At 36.4% G+C, this 20,380-nt stretch overlaps 1 pseudogene; it reads right to left on the bottom strand.

Annotated features, from left to right (window-relative positions):
- Positions 1-20,380, bottom strand: part of LOC141573381 (centrosomal protein of 162 kDa-like) — a 74,421-nt pseudogene that overhangs the window by 8,769 nt on the left and 45,272 nt on the right.

The raw sequence follows: 20,380 nt of genomic DNA, 5'->3' as shown, positions 1-20,380 counted from the left end.
CTCACAGACAGAAAAGAAACTGGTGGTTAACAAGGGGAGGTGGGGGAAAGGAGAAATCAAGGGTATGTGATTAACAGACACAAACTACTGTACATAGAATAGTTCAGCAACAAGGATTTACTGTACAGCACAGGGAACTCTACTCAATGACTTGTAATAACCCATAACAGAATATAATCTGCCAAAAAAACTGATTCACTTTGCTGTACTCCTGAAACTAACACAATATTGTAAATTCATTATACTTCAATTAAAAAAAAAAACCCATGGCTTCAAAAATATTCATTTTTCACAACACTTGATACCAACAGTCCACACCTCCCTCTCAACTTCACACTCCTCCATCTAACTGCCTCCTTGCCATCTCCAATTGCACACAGAACAGGCATCTCAAAATTAGCATCTCAGCAGCTCAACTCCTGGTCCTCTCTCCACCCCCAAGCCCACTCTGCCTCCCCCTCTATCCCAGCTTGAGGGGAACTGCATTCTTCCAGCTGCTCAAGCCAAAAACCCTGCCATCATCCATGACACCTCACTCACAACCCCGGACCAATCTTTTAGACTTTCGGCTCTATCTCCTAAATACATCACCATCCAACTGCTTCTCATTATCACCACTGCCACCACCCTGGATCGAGCCCCATCACTTCCAGCCCGGATTCCTCAAATCCCCTTCTAACAGGTCTCTGTGCTTCTTCCTGTGCCCCTATGGTGTGGGTCTATATTTGAATGCATTCAGTCAATGGCATCAGCCCGAGGAATCTGTCTAAAGGATGCATCAGGTGAAGTCACTGCCATGCTCACAACTTCCCAGGCACTCACCTTTCCACACTGAGTGAAACCCAAGGCTGCTTCATGCCCTAGAAAAGCCGACCGTGCCTGTCCCTGTGATGCCCAATCTCACCTCCCCTTCCCCTCTCTGCCCACTCCGCCCCAGCCATGTGGGTTTCTATGCTGATCCCCAAAATGCCAGGCATTCCTCCTTCGGGACTTTCACACTGTTTCATTTTCTGGAATATGCTTCCCCCACACACCCACACAGCCAATTCCAATTCCTCCTACAAGTCTTTGTTCAAAGGGCTCTCTCACTTAGGCCAACTCTATCTTCCTTTCCTCCCGCCAAAATGGATGACTCCACCAGGAAATAACTCAGAGAGGCACTGGGATGTACAAACACACACAAGTGATTAATAAAACATCCAGACCCTCCAACACTAGAACAAACTCATATCCAGATATTTCTCTCTGTATCCACCTTCATTTGTACATTGCCCTTTACATTCTGCATTTATAGCTCTTTTCTGGCAAATATTTTGGATATTACAAAGCCAACCAGCTGAGGAAGGGTTTGACTCTCCTATCTTATATTCACCTACAAAACTTTCTGGGTCTCATTCAGGAAAACCTAGAATTAATGATGACAAACCCCCTGAACTGAAGTGAACTGAATCTCTCTTTAAGAGACAGAATGTAGCACCTTAAGATAAAATTTTTTTCTGCAAATAAGGAAAGTTCTTAAAAGGAGAGAAGAAAACAGGGAAAGTAGAGAATAAGGAAAATGTACTGAATTTTATTATGAAAAGTGTGTACAATTACCTTTTTTCCTGGCTTGATTTGAGGCAGAGATGGATCTCAAGGTTTTGCTTTTCATAATGTCCTTTGAAGTTTTCAAGAGTAGAAAATGTCTTGAATGGTGAACTGGGATTGCCTTAGCCTGAGCTCCTAACTGATGCATATAATCCACTTTGGGGTTTTCTCTAAATAAAGGATGGGTGCTTCTGGCCTTCCTGTGTGGTAGCTGTGTACCAGTCCCAGCTCCTGCTTCTCCGGAACTCAGCTGAGATCTAAAAGTCTGTGCACAAGTACAAATTCTTCAGTACTTAAACAAACATCAGTGACAGTTGTAAAAACGATTTAACAGATTGCAAAACCATAGTGCTTACTGAAGAACACAGTTTGTAGAAGTTGAGCCACGACATTCAAGTTCTCCAAGCCTAATTCATCAGGATTTTAGCATTCTGAAGCACATCTTCAAAGTCAGGAACAAAAATAGCAAAATAATAAAACAAAACAGGCTTGCCAGAAAGGAAAACATGTAATTACAAGAATGAACATGGAGGAGAGTGGAGAAGAACACAGTTGAAATGACTTAAAATCTTATCTTTTTTCCTCCAGATTTCTCAAGGTAAAAACTGCTTAGTACCCTGCCTTATTTCACAAGGAACTGGAGATAGTTTATGGCTAGTTTATGGTAAACATATAAATAAAAATCATAAAATAAAAATGGAATACTGTGGTCATGAGTCTATAAAACAGAATAAATCAAGAACACAGAAACAAGGAACAAAGATGTATAAGTTTCTCAACAGTTGCTAACAGCATTTATATGAAATGCCAACTTACCTCCTTTTGCACAGCACAGACTACTGATAAGATTGAGTAAAAAGCACCAGAATAAACTTAATTTTCTTATGCTACTCAAATTCTGGACTATGTTTGTTTAAAAAATTTAAAATGTAAAAAATGGCTTCTAAAAGAAAGCTAATGCTACAGTGACATTTTAAAATCTGGGGATGACAGGGTGTTGTAACAGATAACTGCTCACAGATACCCAAGATCCATGTGGTGGTTACTCTGTAATCAGTCCCGCTGGCTCACAAAGTACATACATGTCAGCAGTATTTATGTAATTTCATTGATCACTATGTCCAATCAATATAAGCTATAAACACTTACCTTATGTATTTTGTCATCCTGGGGTAATAATCAAGGACCAACAGATACTGTTTTCTTCAAAATATCGAGGTACATTTTATCTATCTGTTCTTCCACAGTAGTTACTCTTGGACAGTTATTTTCTGTACCTTCATTTGTTGACTTTTGTAAAACTATATGCTCATTTTTGTCCAGAAACTGGTTCACATATTCTTTCTTGAGACATAAGATTTGGATTCATCTTAAGGGGTAAAGGGTTAACAAATTCAATTTCTTTATTCTTAGCCAGTTTCTTGTAGCTATAAAACAAAACAGGACACAGAGAATGAACCCTATATGACTCCTCAAATATTAATTTTATAAATATATATGTATACACATGATATACATGGAAACATTTATATTATTAACATATAATACTATTAAATATATTTAATACCTGTAACTCTCAAATTAGGTCATTAATGTTAAATATATTACAATTCTGGTTAACAGAGTATAGTCACATGGTGTCACATAATTGTTTTAAATTTCAGATAATAATTTTAATACAGTATAAGGGATTTCATGGTTTACTCAAAGTACTACTTCATAGGAAAGCCAAACTAAACAAGACTGAGATTGATTTTGTTGAAGAAAAATAAAAAATGAATTTCTAAATGGCCCTTTTGTAATATATCCTTTGTCCATATTATAACATCAACATACATTTGAGGCAGGAAAAACATTTCATACCTTTCCAGTAGAAACTAAAGAAGCAACCATAATTTACATCAATAAAGCATAGAATATAAATATTAAAATGCATGAATTTCATCATGGTATAGGAAAATATTAAAATCACTAGGATTTTAAAATGAAATCATTTCTGTGGCTTAAAACACTTAAATGCAATGTAACATTTCAGAACATTGCATTTTTAAAATATGAGAAATATCCTTTAAGGAGATGTTATAAATATGGGTGAACATCAGCATATTATGGGAGCTCCAAAAACATGGATATTGTCATTTTCAAATTACCTTAATCATGGTCAGTTTGTTCACTTAATTTTGTAATTTATAAAATAAGATTAAAGAAAAGTTTAAGAGGCTACCAATTCATATGAGTTAGATTGGCTTCTCAATAATTGCTAGAAATAACTATAAGAAGTAGCTGGAATCATCAGAAAACCTAAGAGCTCTTCTTCGTGGCAGCAGGACCCAGCCAGCCGCTCACTAACACTGCTCCCTGTGTGTGCCGTGCACCAGCTGAACCACACTCCACTCCACCTCCAGTCTACACAGGACCATCACAAGTTCCAGCCTTTAGAATGTCAGGCAACGGTGACCAGAAGCTAAAATATGTGTCATGGGCTTAGTGGTTTGGTTCTGGGTGACAAGGAAACTGATACTAGAGGCTGGAAAGGGAGCAAACTCATATTTTATGAAAAGTGACAAAACATTTGCTAAGTTGTAACCTACAGTAGTTTATAAGGCTGACCACTGGCTCCTGAGCCTGGGGCCCTCAGCAGAGTCTGAGAACGGTAGGAGAGGACAGGAAGTGTTGAAATGCCAGCTACTACTGGCTACTGCTGACAAGATACTATGGGAAAAATATGAGCTCAAGACAGAATGGGCCCGTCTTTAAAGAAGGAATCCAAGGGAACAGAGTCTAGAAACTCAGGGCCTCTTAGGCTCACTCTCTGCATCTGGACAGTAAGATTCAGCACTGAAAAACGTTGTGAAAAAGCAAGATTTCATGAGAATTCTTTGTTGAAGAGTGACTCAGTTCCTTGGCAAATATCACATTAGAGGTGTCATCTTCAAACTTAAGATTATTGCTCCTCATAATAACCAGACAGCTGCAATTAAACTGAGAAAAAAAAAACTAGTTTTCTTTAAATGTAATTGCTATCACATGGGACTGACTGGAACCAAATTGATCAGAAGCCTAAAAAACTTTCTGAAGCAGCTGTAATGACAAAGATGACAAAGAAACCACAACTCTACTTTAAAAAAACAAAAAAAGCTAGAGACTTGTCTGGCAGCCTTAGAACCACCTACCTGCAGGCAGAAAGCGGGTGGAGAAAGAGTGCATTCTCAAAGATGGGCGCCCCCTCCTCCCGTTACCCACTTCAGTTGAAGCCAGTGGTGAAGAAACACAAGACCACTGGAACCAGGAATTACATGGAACAATATATTTATGAAGTAGTTCTTCCTTAAAAGCAGAATAATGGCCTAATTAAGGAAAATGCCCAACTTGAAGGTAGGGGGTCTTCAAAGGCCTTTCAGTGGATCTCAAAGCTGCACTACTGATTGCTGTATCTTCCTCACTCTTCTCCTTTCTGATTAGGAGTAATCTTAGTCTCATCACCATATTGGGGTGGGGAAGGAAGGATGAAACTTGTCTTTTAATTCACTGATTAGTAGACAATGAGGAGCTATACTGAAACCTGACAAAGAGAACCGTGCTTCTCCTGGAAATCCTGGCCTTTCAGATGGATACGTTTCTGAGTGGGACTCTGGGCTGTTTGCTCTGGGGAGGGGCAGAGTAGGTCTTCGTTCAAGGAAGAGTGGAATGGATATTTGGCTGTTAGAAGGGAAGTTTCTGGTGGAGACTGGCTAGATGCCTACCAAATGCATTTACATTTCTTTCTGGCCATATGAGCAAACCACACTTTCTAGCCCTCTTGGACCTAGTTTAGTTGGATGTGCTGGTTCTTACCAACACAATGTGGGCTGAAGAGAGGTAACACTCCTGTGATTAGGCAGTTAAAAGGAAGCATGCTAACCATCTATTTCCTTTCCTTATTGACTGATGAGGCCAGGAGGACCTCAAAACCATGTGTTGATGACAGAAAGCCGCCTGGGTCCCTAAATGACTATGTGGAGCAGAGTCCCACCCCCTACTCCACTGAGACACTTGGAATTGTGATGTGAGCAAGACATAAGTAATTGATGATGCCAAACTGCTAGAATTTTAAGGATTATTTGTTACAGCAGCTAGGATTACTTATCCTATGGTTTATTAAAGAGGTTTTGGATATGTATATTCAACTTTCTACTACTGACATTCCTATAATTATTGTTATGCCTTTAATGTAAGTATATTTGTTTTCAGCTTCTAAACACAAATGTAAACATCTCTATTTAGAATTCACATTATTAAAATTGTGTCAGTTATGCCAACCAAGACACAAGATGTGTAGAAAAGTCCCTTCAGTGACCCAAGTGTAGCCCCAAACAGCAGTGATAAGGGAGCCCAATCAGCCCTGTAAAAACACTAACTAGCACTGCAGACCAAGGGAGAACGCTAAACTTAGCAGTAAGTAGACAGGGTTTAGGGTAAGCTACAGCACATCACTTTCTCTCAACTAGCACACTCAATACAATGAAGGCCAGGAAATCACTGCACGTGGATTTCATGATGAGCCTGGGGTTCAAGGAGGGGCTCAAAAACTTGTCTGTTGAAAACACAAATGAACAAATAATACAAGAATGGATGACAGGCTTTTCACAGAAATATTTCACAGAGATCAAAGACCTGACCATCCAAGTGCATTGCTGGGTTATGGCCATGTGATCTTGAACAATTTATTTAACCTCTTTAAGCCTAGGTTTCTCATCTATGAAATGGGAGTGATAATGGAATATATATACCTCATGGGGCTGCTGTAAGAGTAAGTGAAATCTAATATGTAAAGAACCTAGCACAGTATCAAGCCCACAGTAAGCGAGGGGTAAAAATGTTAGCTGTCATCATCTGGTTCTTGTGAGAGCCCTACCACTAAGTTGGTTCACCTCAGTCTCATAGCTTGAATGATGGGGATAAAGATGCCTGACCTACTTATTGTGTGGATCTCATGAGATAATGGATGTGACATTTGCCTTATGACAAGGTTACTATGACATGGTACCCTGTGCTGGTGAATGACAGCAAGGTCCAACAAGCTTCCATTAAAAGCTACTGGAGCTGGAACATTTTCACAAAGCCTGTTAATCCTGTGACCAAAGAACTCACCCTAGGAGATGATGGCTGGTCTGTGACTAAGTGCAAAACTAACTGGTTTAAAAAGAAGCAAATGGATGACTCATATACAGAATAAAATCCATGTTCTCTTTTACCATTTCAATCAACTGTCCCTGAGCTATTAAAGCTGATGAGATTTTATTTTTCCAGTGAAAAGTTTTAAGATTATCTACCTAATTGTACAAACATTTTTAGTAGCATCTATTTTTAAAAAAATTTTAGCACTAGAAGAATTTTGATAAACTAGTTGATAAAGACTAGGAAGAGAGGAGTGACTCACAGGTAGACTCATACTAGTTATCCATTAATCATTCACTAGGGGTGGCTACACAGAACAAATGACGCCAAAAGTTTCCAGTGACAAAACAATAAAGAAATAAACACCCTGCACAATCCATTCCAAAAAGCTCTTACCTGACAGGTTGTAAATCAAAACCACCAACCCGAAAGGAATCTATTCTGATAGGCTTCATCAGCTTCTCTACCGTGGGCAGATCTAAGAGGGGAGAAAAGTTAAAACAGCAACCAAAAATGTTATGTAAATTGCTTAATTTAACATCTACTACCAACAAAATTACACTGTCTCAGATTGACACAGTTAATAAAATGGCACATATAATAAACCCAGTTTCCCACTGTAAACCTGCTTGTACAAGAAAATCTTCTTAGGTATTTATATTTGAATTACATATTTATATATTTTCTCTCCCTCCCCCCTACACATGTCAAATATACAAGTATGGGTGTATGTACAAGTACACACACACACACACATGCTAAATATGTATTTAATTGATCCCAAATACTGTTCTCTATTTAAAAAATAACTTTAGCATATGTTCATGGAAAAGCATAATGTGAAAATACTTAAGTGATTTCTTAATTTGGGAAGACACATTATAGGAGGAACTGAAATTTTACCCTATGTTCAGTTCTAACTTTATAGTTAAACCGATAATTCCCAGATTCCATTTAAACAAACCCTATAAATTCACATTGAGAAACAATCACTACAGTAAATAGAATTTAAATTACACCACACTGGAAACTGTTCAGAGAGAGTCTCGAAGGAAGAACAATTTACCACATTCCGTGGTAAAGATGTTTTTGAGGACCGTTCCTCTTCTTGAGGATGCTCTTTCACTGAGCTCTCAGTATTTCCCCCTGCATCACTCTCAGTTCCTTGTTCATCTGCATCTTCCCAAGAAACGGCTACATGACAATACGTCTGGTGTAGAGCCTCAATGTCACTGCTGCTCTGTCTGTAAGAAACACCAGTTGAAATAAATGTAATCTCTAGCATGACCACACAAATATATGAATATATAAAACACTAATGTCACCCCTTAATCTACCGGAAATGGTGAACAAGGCTGTGGAATAATATGATGTGATAAAGACAGGGTGAAATATAAACTTGCTAGTACGTGGCACAGCCCACCAGCATGAAATCACAGCGGGCTCAGTAACCCCTGTCAGCAGGCAGAGATGCGTCCTGACGGGGTCGTTGTAAAATCTCACTCCACTAGTTACTGTCTTTTCCTACCACCCATAACCAACCTCTGCACTGCATAAAACTACTCCTAAATTTCTCAGACTGACATAATTTTGTAAGGATTCTCTCTCTCCTCTGCCTCTCTCTCTTTGCCTCCCAATGCCACCAGGCATCTCATCGTCTGTGTTTCTTCCACTGAAATTCAATCCTCTAACTTTGCCATCCAATAAATGTTCCAATATCCTGTGTTAAAGCTGCTATAACAAAAAAATAATTACCTAGTAGCCAAATCCAGCCTTTAGATTTCTTCACCTTTTTTAATTTTCTTCACCCTCTGAGACATCTAACACGGCCCTCTCCCTGGGAACTGTTTCTTCCATAGAGCGCCTTCCTCTCCCCACCATTCTGATGGATACTTCTCCATCTTTTATGGTACATTGTTCATCTCAGGACTCCATCTTTAGCCCTCTTTTTTAAAAACTCTCTTTTTAGGGAGGGGGGCTGGAAAATTTAATCAAGACTTTTCACTTAATTATTACCCATATGCCTCTGACTTACAAATCTATGTCTTTTGTCCTTAATTCTTTTCTGAATATTAAATTTCCAAATAGACATTCAGACTATTCTATAAGTAAATCACATCTAACACAACCTCAAATGAATTAATTATATTCCCCAACAAAACCAGTTCTACTCCCAGGATCTGATGTTTTAGCCGTGGCATGATTACTCACCCAGTCACCCACAAGAGAAAACCTGATGTCACTGTTCACTCTTCCATCCCTATTAATCTCCTCCCCTTCCCACTGAGAAACAAGCTCTGGAAAAAAGAATTCAAAGGACCTAATGACAACTTTCATTACGAACAGTGGAATTTTCAAAGTTAGAAAAAAGAATAAAAGTGTCATAGAAGGGTGGAAAAAAAGAAGAGAAGCAGGGAGACCAGTCTCCTTTTCTCCTGATATCCATGACTAAGTAATTAATGCCTAAAAATAAGACAGTATATACAGCCTCTTCTTCCTCTACATAATCTGTGAGTTGCTTAGTATAAAATTCTGAGGGACCATTTTCAACTCTAAACTTAAGATGTAGCCAAGCCCTACATGTGACTGTGTAAGAATGCCTTACAATGGGCTATCTTTCTATCTAATGCTTCAGGTGGTAATAGAGGAGAACAAATCTGATGCCATATTGGATCTGTTCCTTTAGTTTTAACCACTGTGCCCTGTTTTCTAGGCTTAGTCTTGCCAGCTCTGCACCTTTTGTGAAACAATGTTGCCTTTAGACTGAAATCTACAGGAGAGCCTATTCTTGGGGCTCTGATCTTTAAGGATGTTAGCACTTCCGCACTTATGTAGAGATGGCAAGTTGCAAAATAGAGAATAACCTTTGTTTTGTTGAAGGTTTACAGGGCACACATGGATGGCTGCAAGAACAAAGAATTCCTGCAGCAAGAAGTTTGCAACAATGAACCACACCTCTCCCCTGTGATGTTTGTTGTTGTTGTTGTTGTTGTTGCTGTTATTGTTGTTGTATAAAAGGAGTCTCTATTCTGACTGGAGAAGGATGGTTCTCCAAGATATTAGTTGGCCACCCTCTTGGTCTGCCGGCTTTCTGAATAAAATCACTTTTCATTGCCCCAACACCTTGTCTCCAGATATACTGGCCTATTTTGCAGTGAGCAGAATGAGTTTGGACTCAGTAACAAGGTCACCACTGCTATTTGAAGCATGCCCAAAAATGAATAGAGTTGCTTAAGTAAATTAAAAACAAAAAAGTAGAGTATATCATCAGAGCAGAATCACTAATTAAGTGGCAGGGATATTCAGTAGGACTCTAGGGAAAAGATCTTGCCTGCCCCCTAAATACTTGATCAGACTCAGAGTAGCCTGACTGAAGGACAGAACTGATTTTATGAACAAAAGAAAAAGGCACAATGTGTTTTTTCTCTATAGAAATAACAGGGTGTGTAAGTATTGCTTAGTATGGATAAAATAAATGATCCCAATGGTAACTAGCACAGCAGTACTGAACACTCAACCTAATTTAACAGGTGAGAGGTGTCAGAAAGAAGGGGTTCTAGCATAAAGCAACAGCAGAGCAAACATGCAGAAAAGCAAATGACCTAAAAGTGAGAAATTAGAAAAGGAAGGCAGAGAGGCATCAGGGACTGCTCAGACAACTGAGCAGGAGAAAGGTATGTTTCTCCTAATTTGAGTCATTAACCTATATTAAAAATAATCCCGGGGTCATGTATGTTATCTCTATTCATGTATTTTATAGAGAGAAATATAAAGGGCTGACTTCTCGCCTTTTACATTAGGAAGAGAAAATACTGTGTCATTATTTTGTGTATTATTACAGGTCAAAAGCTTCCTACTTTTTTCCCATTTACAAGTTGAGAAGTGTCAAATTCTACTGTGCAGTGTTAAGGGTCCCAATGTGTAGAATACTGTCACATCCAGTGACTGCGCCAGTCACATGGCCACAGCACAAAACAGCACCTGCCCATGAGACAGATGAAAACAAGCAAAAGGCTAGATCTGGCCCTCATTTTATAGTCATCAACTTTTTAAAGACAATAAAGCACAAGGAATTTCATGAGTCATATTAATAAAAAAGATAATCTTTGACAACATATCACCTAAACCAGGCCTGCTTAATTCCAGAAGACAAATCATTAAAAAAAAAAAAACCCACTGATCTTTTCAGTTTTTAAACTAAGTTCATATACTGATTTGAAGATTTTTCAAGTGTATTTTTGAAATACTAGGTAAATTTAACAGGTCACAGCCAATAGGAATTTATATGCATGCCCTCAGGTTCTTTGACATAATCTGTATTATTAATAGAGGTTGATGCACATAATGAGAACCACACAGCTGGCACTGCTTGTTGAATCTCAGCAATATACTAGGCAATATAACTGATTGCAGTTGATCATCCCATGGTCTCATTTTAGAGAAGAGGAAACAGGCTTAGAGGCATTAATTGTCCAGTGTCACCCAGCTGCTAACTGGCAAGGCTGGGAATACAAATCCAAGCCCACAAGACAATAAACTCATACTGTACACTCTTCTAGTAAGTGACTCATCAAATTATTTCAGGATCAAGAACATTTAAGAAATAAGGTTAAAAAATTAGCATTATATGGATGCCCAGATCATCTTAATGGACTTTTTCTTTCAGTAATACTTTTTTTGACTTTTTTAAAAATTGAAGTACTGTCATTTTACAATGCTGTGTCAATTTCTGGTCTACAGCATGTTTCGGTCATACATATACATACATATATTCATTTTCATATCCTCTTTCATTATAGGCTACTACAAGATATTGAATATTGTTCCCTGTGCTATACAGTAGAAATTTGTTGTTTATCTATTTTATACATTGTAGTTAGTATCTGCAAATCTTGAACTCACAAATTCAGTAATAGCATTTTTATTTCTGAGTTTTTCTTATAATCTATAGCAGTGGCTTTCATATTGGGTTTAACAAAATTATAGTTTTCAGAGAAAATCATGGGGTCCACAGATATTTGATTGGAATTTCATTTTAAAACATAAAAACTGTAATAGAAAGTAATCTGCACACTCAGATGTGCCTTTTATGTAACTAATATTTTGAAGACCACCAGCATGGTAACTTGGTCTCCAGCTTTGTTTTCATGCACATCACAGAATCAAGTTCCTCTGGCCGTCCTGTGCATACATGAATCTCCCATAATGGGTCACTGATTAGAAAAGCTGTAGCTCTATATTTGTCTTTTACAAGAACTCATATCTGCTCACTGAGAACAGTGTAAGCGGACTATCACAGAACATATGTGACATGTACTTAACCAGCGGTGAGACTGAGGAGCACTTGCCCAGCACACATTTTCATCATGGCAGAATATTCAATTGGGTGATAACAAGTAAGTGACTGATGTGTCTTGATGGAAAATTTCTGCTGTAATTTATTAACTTTTATATTTACATTTTAAAATGGAAATGGATAAAACTAGATGGTGATTCTTGGAATGACAGTGACTAGAAATAAGAGATCTGTGTGGACTTTGTGCTTTTGATCATGTTTTGTTTTTCATGATCTGGTTGCTGGTTACATGGCTGTGTTCAGTATTTGAAATTCATCATCTGCACTATGATGATACATGAATTCTTCTACAAGCATATTATAGTTTGACTAAAGAATTAAAAAAATAATAAAATAAAAATAAAATGCAAGCAGATGTTCAGAGTTGGCTAGTGATTTATCATTTTTATTGATCTTTTTTTCAAGAGTCTGGGTTGGTTTAGTTGACCAAACTAGTCAACTGGGACTTGCAAAGAAAGTTGAAAAGTTCCCATTTGCACCTATTTAAGGGATCAACCAAGAATATTTTTGTATTATACAACAAAAACAAAATATATAAACATATTGGAAGTCTGATGATATAAGAAAATAACAAATATCTATAACTCCCAATTTTAACAGTAGTGGTCTGTTTTAATTGTTATCACTAATTTTTAAGTAAATTTCATAAATGTAAACATTTATATTTATACTGATAAAACATCATTTTTATCTGTAAAGAGAGTACTATCTAAGATTCCATTTGGAGATAAGGGTTCCACTGCTTTAAAAAAAAAAAAGTCTGAAAAGGCATTTTCTTAAAGACCTTTACAACCATTCATGAAGTCTGGATGGTCCTAGACATTTCAGAATTTGGGTAAGTTAGTTAGCTTTTTCCTATACAGAGAGAACTATGGAAAAGCCCAAAACCAAAGTCTCAATTCTCCTACACATGGAAAATTTAACTGAATACTCTGGGGGCACGGAAAATTAGTTAATATTCATCTACAGTGCTATACTTTGTACCAACAGCATTCATTCATTTTTTAAAAAGTATTTATTTAAAAACACACTTCACTGAGACTGCTAGCATTGTGTCACCATTAGCAAGTTCAGATTATTTACACAGAAAGAGGGAGAAAATATGAAATATAAAGTTTTTTTGTTGATAGTTATTATATATATTATTATTTATTATATGTATTTCCCTAGAAAAGAAGTCCACTATTCACAGACTCTTACATACTTAGAGAACAGCAAGTTTCTCACTTTCACCCGTCCCTGTCATTTCATTATCAGTCACACCTGGCAGGGCCTTTGGCTTAGCTGTTGCTTTATCCTGCTCATCAAGGCTGCCCTCGGTAACAGAGTCTAATGAGCCAAGCAGCACTACTGGAATAACACAGAAGGAAAACACATTAGGAATATAGAGAAGTCTGTATGGTTATATTAATAAAATATTTACATCATATGTAATCTGTATGAAAGAAAGATTAATATTTACATATAAATACCACATAACCATATATCTAAGACAAGCATAATTTTCTTCTTACGCACAAGAGTAGGCTTACCTCAACATATATCTATGCTTATATACCGTTCTAAAGTACATTTATATGGGAAAGGCAAAGGGCCTGAAAAAATTAACAAAAAAGAACATTCCCCCCTTACTGATGTGTAAGTAGTCAATTGAAAACTGTATATATTTAAGATGCATAACTTGTTGTTATGCATTCTTACTGCTGTATAGTTTCTACTGTGTAAAAATACCAATGGTAAGAATAGCATTTACAAGCTCTACCTCTGAAGGGCTTTTGTATAAGACAGTCAAGTTTAATAATTGCTGTTGTTATTTGGAAAAATCTGTACTCTTGATATGCTTGACAAATTTTTATTTCTCCCATTAAAAAAATTTTAAATTACAGCTGCTTAATTATCATTGACAGTTTTTAGGGTTTTGGCTTTCAAATATGGCCCTAATAGCTAAACTAGTGAATGCTGGAATAATACACCATTACCAATTTTCCTAAGTGAACTGTACTGTAGCACTAAGGAATCAAATAGCAAATAAGGGGAAGCATCTCTTCATAAAATTACTTCTGTTAGTAAATGAAAAGAGAGAACTCAAAGGCTAATAACACTTTTCAACCTCCAATAAATTAATGAATGGAGGCATCAAATATCAATAGCTGCAAACATCATAAAAAGGAGACGAGACACTAGGTGACTCTTTATGAAATAACACACCACACTCTGACAGGGGATCAAATTAAGCCTAATCATGCCTCTGGATCCAGTTGCCAGTTTGAGGAAGTAAAAAGGCTAAACTGTACCACCTGTATGCAATCAGTCAAATCCAGACTATGAAAAACAGGTCAAACAGGTATATTTCAAGGAAGGTATGAAAAATAAATCTGTAGACCAAAACAGACTTACAAGGAACAGCAACTCTCCTTGTAAATGGTCGAGATTAAACACTACTATCTAGGGAGACATACTTGGGTAAGAGAATCATAAACAAAAGGAAGTGATTTCTGTAACAGTAACTTAGAGGAAAGGACTTACTTAAAGGAAGGGAAGGGGCTATGATTGAGTCAGAGCACATGGAAAAGCTTCTGGGAGAGCTGGCAAATTTCTGTGTATTGGGCTTTGTGGTACTTATAAGAATGTATTATCCATCAATATAAAAAGAACTGATTAAAAATGGGCAGAAGATCTGAATAGATATTTTTCCAAAGAAGATAAACAGATGTTTAACAGGCTCCTAAAAAAACATTCAACTTTGCTAATCATCAGAAAGATACAAATCAAAACCACAATGAGATACTACATCACACCTGTCAGAATGGCCTTCATCAAAATGTCTACAGATAACAAATGTTGGCAAGGATACAGAGAAAAGGGAACCCTAGTACATTGTTGATGGGAATAGAAACTGGTACAGCCACTATAAAACAGTATGGAAGTTCTTTAAAAAACTAAAAATAGAACTACCACAGGACCCAGCAATGGAGGAGGAGGAGGCTAGTGTGTCTATCTATCTATATATGTGTCTATCTAATGGAACAGAAGGCTAGTGTGTCTATCTACCTAATGGAGGAGGAGGAGGTTAGCATGTCTGTCTAATGGAGGAGGAGGAGGCTAGTGTGTGTCGGTCTGAATGCCTATCTATCTGTCTATCTGTATGTCTATCGATCTAATGGAGGAGGAGGAGGCTAGTGTCTATCTGTCTTTCAGCCTATCTATGCATCAGTTTAGCTCTTAATAGAGGAGGAGGTTAGTGTGTCTAACTATCTATCTACCTAACTGAGGAGGAGGAACAGGCTAGTGTGTCTGTCTGTTTTATATCTATCTAATACAGGAAGAAGAGGCTAGTATGTCTGTCTACTTACCTAATTGAGGAGGAGGAGGTGGCTAGTGTGTGTGTGATGTCTTTCTATCTATCTGAGGAGGAGGAGGAGGCTCTTGTGTCTGTCTGTTTGTATGTGTGTCTGTCTCTATCTATCATCCATCTATCCTATCTATCTATCTACTTAATTGAGGAGGAGGAGGAGGCCAGTGTGTCTGTGTCTGTCTGTCTTTGTAACTGTCTAACAGAGAAAGAGGAGGAAGTAAGTCTGTCTGTCTAGCTATCTAATGGAGGAGGAGGAGGAGCCTAGTGTGTTTCTCTGTCTTTCTGTGTATCTATCTATTTATCTATCTAATAGAGGAGGAGTAGGAGGCTGGTGTGACTGTCTATATATGTCTCTATCTAATGGAGGAGGGTAGTGTGTCTCTCTGTCTATCTGTCTATGTGTCTATCTATCTAATCAAGGAGGAGGCTAGTGTGTCTAGCTATCTATCTATGTATATGTCTATTTTCTAAGTCACCAAGTTGGAGTTAGTAGAACTGAAACTAAAAATTTGTGTCTTATAACATAAATCTCTAAACAGACTATATAATTCCAAGAAACATTCAAACACCCTCAGAATATGTAGCATCAGGAGCATGATTTTCTTACACTACTGATTATGATGCATTTGTATTTATTAACACATTCTACAATTTCTAAGACTTTATTTCTTGAGACATAAGATATCATTTAGAAATCTGATAAACATCTTAAAATCCTGTTTTCCTAATTCCTCTTAAAAGAAGCTACAAAAAAGAAGAAAAAGAAAAGAGATATGATATATTCTCTCCCTGGAAAACATTTTCTACCTCTAATATCCAACTATTTGATTTTATTTTCTAACAGTCATGAATTGGCTACAAGCATTTTATGAATGTAAAATGAAAAATAACAAATTCATATTTGTTTGGTTATGTTAATATTTAATCCCTAAAACTTGAAATATTATATTGGGAATAATTCCAGGTACACTATTTTTTATGTGTCCAATTTTGGAAAAGTTCATTAACTTCTATGATTTTCTGTTACTTCATTTAATGTATAAAATATCACATTACAGTTTTTAATAAATAAGTTAGTTGAGATATTATAAATGAAAATGCATAGCTCATTGTAAGTTCTCAATAGTATTTTCTTCTTTCATGTGGGTGGATTGTAAATTTTATTAGTAACTGTTAATGATGGTAGGCCAGTGTGTACTATTACATTAAAAGATTTTAACTTCAAGTGATGGTGACTTAATTCACAAAACACTCAGCATGATATTAGTGCCTGCAACCTCTTCTGGCACAAAGACTGTACTCAATTTTCTGTAGACTTCAGTCAATGATACAAGAACCTAAAGATGTTAGCACATGTCCTGCCTTTTCTTTTTCTTTTTCTTTTTTTTAACTGCTGAAATCATTCCCAAGATTTGCATTAAAAAGGTGGGATATAAGAATACTGTATTATATGCTGTGAAAGTAGAATCAAAATAGTCAACTGATGCAATCATAATAGGCTTTACTATGTTTCTGTCCTCAGATACACCAGGCGTTGGGCTTAGAAGATTAAAAAATATAGTGAGAAATAAAGGAGGCTTCCTCCATGATTAACTTGTCAGGCCTACATTTCCATAAATCACTACTAATATATAATTTTATATAACATATAATGCACATATCATTATATAATAATTTGTATAGCTATTACTTACTAAATGCCTGCTGTTAACTTAGATTCTGTGCTAAGCACTTTATTTTCACTAAGTTTCATAAACCTCTAAACTACTCATGTGTAAGTACTACCATGCCCACTTACAAATGACAAAACTGATGTACACAAAATATAATTTTTTCCCAAATTTACATGAATAGTTAGTGACAACTCCTGGATCTGAAGAGAATCTATAACACCAGCTTTCAGCAGCCATTACAACACACTAGCAGCCAACTGTCCCCATCATAGGCAGGGACAGAATCATCACCATTCAGAGTGTATCATCTAACCAGAAAGTAAGTCAGAGAAGGAAATCAAACATCTTTATAAAACTTTCTTGAAAGCCAAAGAGAGCTGATCTTCATTCACCACCCACTACATTGGGACCTATCAATAGTCTCTAATTCAGTAAAGTATGTTTAAATAGCTTATGAAAGGAGACACTTACTGAAGTCATATAACCAGTGCTTATGCATCAAGAGGGCCTTGATGGAAAAAACAGTGAAATCTCCAGGAGAATCACCACATATCCTGAACTGAACCCTGATCTTCTCCTGCCCAAGTCATTGGTGAGGTGAGGAAATGCTGTGGAGAAGTGTCTGGCTCTTTAGAATTCCATGATTCAACACTGGAAACAAGATCTAAGTCCTTTATACATGAAAATATAAGGTTTGTTGTAATAAATATGTTAAAAATGGGAAAAGGACACAAGGAACTATATTCAATATCTTGTAGTAACCTAGAATGAAAAAGAATATGAAAGGGAATACATGTATGTATATGTATGACTGAGGCATTATGCTGTGCACCAGAGGCTGATGCAACACTGTAAACTGACTATGCACCAAAATAAATAAATAAATAAATAAATAAATAAATAAATAAATAAATAAATAAGTGAAAAGAAATATCTCATTTTTACATCCTTAGAGGAAATTAATTAAAATTGATTTAATATTTTATAACACCTCAATTTGGTGTGATTTATGGTTAGTAAGAAAGGCTATATTTAGTTCAAAAGCAGTGTCTACTAAAATTAAACTTTGTATGTGAATAAAACTTACAGAAAACTCATTTTTTTAGCTTTTTGATCAAAGAATCTCCTTATCTAAGAAATATGAAGTAGAAAAATATGAATTTTAGAATGCCTTCTGATTACATACAAACAAGTCTGGCTCCCTATTTTTATTCAAATGGAGATTAATAACCTTGCTACTCATGAACAATAACCACAGTGACAACATGACCAAGTTAAAAGGGCACTCAAGTGTAGATAACATTTTTCTTTCTAAATGCTTTTCTTCATGATTGCATCAGAAACTTCACATTTCACAGATCAACTGGTATCCTTGTTTCTAGTGTGTATAAATGTGTTTCATCTCATTTAATTTCATTTTCCAAAGAATGAAAATTCCTAACCTCTAACCAGAAACCATAATAGCATTTTATTTATAAGAGGCAGTGAGAAGACCCATGAATATGCATGAATACTATAAAACCAAATGGTTGAGAATTTTTTTTAATCATAAAGAATTAGTAGAGTTATTTTTAAGCCTCATAATTGAGGGCCAGGTTTAAATGCACTTACTATTGTATCATCATAATAAAATAAAATTTAGAATACAAAAGGGAAAGCATATGAAGCATTTTATAAATTCCTGCAAGTTCATACCCTTTTTGATGTACATATTCCCATTACATTTGATTTTTTAATCCCATTAACTCAAATATTGGTAGAAAAACAAATACAGATTTATGAATTATAATCTCATTTAGAATGCCAGCACTGTTTTGCAATCACCTATCTCTGCTGTCTCTCTCGCTGGTATGCAAGAGAGGGCAGATTTCTACAGAATTCTTCCTTTGGGTTCAACATCATCATTTCTTTATGCTCTTTCCCTTGATTTTTTTTTTCAGTCTCTCTCATTGGATCTTCTTTATGCAGTTTTTAATGTTTGTTTCCTAGGATTCTGGAACTGGAACTCTTTCTAATTCCATGCTCTTTGGAGTCAGGTTTGTGATTCAGTTGAGGCTTTTCAGGGTGAGAGCTCATGCTTTTATTAGTTTCCTATTGCCACTGTAAAAAATCTACCACAAACTTATTGGTATTAATAAATCATGCATTCATTATCTTACAGTTCTGGAGGTCTGAAGTCTGAAATCATCAGATACATGAGCTGACATCAAATTATCAGCAAGGATGCTTCCTTTTGAAGGCTGAGAGGAAAATCCAATCACCTTGCCTTTTTCAGCTTCCAATGGCCTGTGTTCTTGGCTTGTGCTCTTTCTCCACCTTCAAAACACATCTTCCAGTTTCTGCTTTCCTCATCACATCACCTCTTCTCCTTTTGTAGTCAAATCTTCCTCTGCTTCCCTTTTACCAGGACACTTGTGATCACAGGTAGGCTCATGAGGGTATTCTAGGGTAATTCCTCCCATCTCAGTATCTTTAATTTAATCTCATCTGCAGAGTCCTGTTTGCCCTATAAGGTATCATTCACAGGTTCCAGGATCCAGTATCTGGATATCTTGGGAGGTCATTATTTTGCCTACCACAATGTTCCAGCCCCCAACATAACTTTACATATACACATAGTCATTTTATATACACACACACACACATATACATATACACACACACACATCGCATAACTTTCAATTGTATATGGCCTGGTCAAATTCCTACTCAACCTCAAAACCAGTGCGGTGTCCAGGGTGAGTAGGAATTTGGTTTGGCATTATCTCTTCTATGAGGTTTTTAATATCCTTCACTACCTTCAAGATCATCCCTCTGAATTTTGTACATAATTTTGTGAGGTGACTTGCTTGGTTGCAACTCTTGCTATATTTGAGATTCTTGTGTATTTTTATTTTTTGCAACCCTAGTGATTAGCACAATAAATAACCCAAGGTATAATGATACAGTAACACATAATAAAGCTTTGCGTTGTGCACTACATAAAAATGTTAACTGATTTCTAGAATTCCTTGGGTAGTCACTTGGCACACAATGTTTACTCTAATTGATCCTATGTAATCAACTGAGTAATTAGTATTTATCATGTACTTACTATGTGTAGATATAGTGAAATTTTTTACTTCAAGTTTCTGTTTATTTGAAGACAAGTGTAGACAACAAGCTGTGAAGAAGTAAAATGTAACTCTTTCAGATAAATTAAAATAAAATATTTCCTAGTTTTAAAGTATTTTTTCTTCTCTATATTATGTA

Source organism: Camelus bactrianus, chromosome 15 (genome assembly GCF_048773025.1).
Source record: "Camelus bactrianus isolate YW-2024 breed Bactrian camel chromosome 15, ASM4877302v1, whole genome shotgun sequence".
Taxonomy (NCBI): domain Eukaryota; kingdom Metazoa; phylum Chordata; class Mammalia; order Artiodactyla; family Camelidae; genus Camelus; species Camelus bactrianus.
This window is presented reverse-complemented; position numbering and strand designations above follow the sequence as displayed.